A 2208-nucleotide genomic window follows, 5' to 3' on the forward strand; every position below is an offset into this window, starting at 1 on the left:
TTTTAACACTTCAAGTGTCTGTGTGCTAAAAATCAGAACTATCTCAGCTAAATTGAAACGCATAGTTAGTTGAAACCATTTCAACTCTGCCTGTGCAAAACTTCCTCCCTCCCTCCCCCACTCCCATTCCCCTGAGGAAAGGATCTAGCAGCTCATGTGTTTTTTAAGTGTCGGAAGCTTCCTTTTTCTCAAGAACAGGTGTGTAGTTGGCAGTGAGCAAAGACACTTTGTACAGCATTAGGCATTGTACACTAAAGAGAAACTGATGGGAGAAGAATTAATTACAGTTTAACAATAATAATAAAAAGCAAAACAAGAGATTTAAATAAAATAGCTAAGAGAACAAATGGGCTTCCCAGAAGAATGGTGTCTATTCACCGTGGAAAATTTATATGTAGAATAAATGCTGGGAATTGGAACACAGAAGAGGCAATCAAAGGCCTGAGGAGGCTCTGGCAAGCTGGGGCTGCTTTTCATTGAATTGTCTCATTAGCTGGCTGGAGGTATAAATAAATTCCTCCAGTGTCTTTGTTGTCTGACAAGATGGAAAGCAGAATGAGTCTTGATGGGCCAGGGGTGGGGGTTTGGGGAGAGGATGGGTGACCCTGACGGCCCCTGGGACCAAGGAAAGGGCTGAGAAAAGAAGAGTCAGCGATGGAGGTGTCTGTTTCCTTTCATGACAGAGGCAATCGGCTTGTGGGCTGCACTGAGGGCCAGGGAGGGGCTGGGGTTCCCAGAACCCAGAGGCTTTGTTCTGAGGCCAGACGCATGGCTTTATTATTGCAAACCCCAGTTTATATCACCACAGCTTATACTGGGAGCAACACTCTAGAGCCACAAAGACTTCCACAGGGTGCACTCAGCCACCAGCTTCACTACAGTGCCCTAGATCATTTGCAAGGAGTTTTACATGAAACTTGTTACAATGGATAGAAGCACCAACGTTTGTGAATAATTAATATTTTTAAAAAATAAGAGGATTCTGGGAAGCTCTGAGAAGCAGTTGTGGTGACATAGTTGTTTTTTAAATAACAGCTTTATTGAGCTATAATTCACATACTATACTATATGATTCAATGGTATATCCACAGAGTTGTGCAACCATGACCACAATCAATTTAGAACACTTTCATACCCCAAAATGAAACCCTGTACTCATTAGCAGTTACCCTCCATTTCTCCTCACACTCCCTAGTCCTAGGCAACCACTAATATACTTTCTGTCTCTAGAGATTTGTCTATTTATATAAATGGAATCATACAGTATCTGTCCTTTTGAGTTTGGGTTATTAAACTTAGCATAATGTCTTCAAGGTTCATCCATGTTGTAGCATGTATTGGAATTTCCTTCATTTTTAAGGCTAAATAATATTCCATTGTATGGATATACCACATTTTGTTGACCCATTCATCTGTTGATGGACATTTGGGCTGTTTCCACCTTTTGGCTATTGTAACTAATGCTACTATAAACATTCGTGTACAAGTTTTTGTGTAGACATATGTTTTCATTTCTCTTGGGTATAACCAGGAGTGGAATCGCTAGGTCATATGATGACTCTAGGTTTAACATTTTGAGGAACTGATAGATTGTTTTCCAAAGTGTCAGTAGAATAATTTTTGAACTTCTCAATTTACTCTATAAAAATAGACAAAACAGTGAGGGTACCAAAAGGAAAAGCTAACAAATGTCAATAACAATGTTTCTAAAAGTGAACTCTCCAAATCAGAAGTATCTGTGTCACCTGAGAACTTGTTGAAAAAGCAAACCTCAGGGCTTACACTAGACTTCTGAATCTGTATGCGTTTGGTTTTGTTGTTGTTACGGTTTTTGTTTGTTTGTTATACACCTACAGCACCCGGTCTTCCTAGGTGACCTCCCATCCAAGTACTAACGAGGCCCGACCCTGCTTAGCTTCTGAGATCAGATGGGATCAGGCATGTTTAGGGTACTATGGCTGTAGACTGAATCTGTGTGTGGCCATTGTGGTGATGGTGATTCTAAAGTCTGAGAACCGTTGATCTACAATGAAACTAGGTGACTATAACAAGCTCTAAAGTGTGAGCAGGTGGGTACAAACTACTTACAGCTTCAAGACTGTGTGATTTTGACAATTATGTGGGAGTAACAGGGGAAAGGAAATGGGCTCCAGTAGCCCTGAGAACCAGAGAATCCACAAATGGCCTTGGGAATCTTGGTGGCCCAAT

The 2208-nt window shown here is 41.0% G+C and overlaps 1 pseudogene; it reads right to left on the reverse strand.

Annotated features, from left to right (window-relative positions):
• Positions 1 to 1847: 1847 nt before the first annotated feature.
• Positions 1848 to 1966, reverse strand: LOC120598033 (uncharacterized; annotated as a pseudogene).
• Positions 1967 to 2208: the final 242 nt, after the last annotated feature.

Source organism: Pteropus medius, unplaced genomic scaffold (genome assembly GCF_902729225.1).
Source record: "Pteropus medius unplaced genomic scaffold, Ma_sr-lr_union100, whole genome shotgun sequence".
Taxonomy (NCBI): domain Eukaryota; kingdom Metazoa; phylum Chordata; class Mammalia; order Chiroptera; family Pteropodidae; genus Pteropus; species Pteropus medius.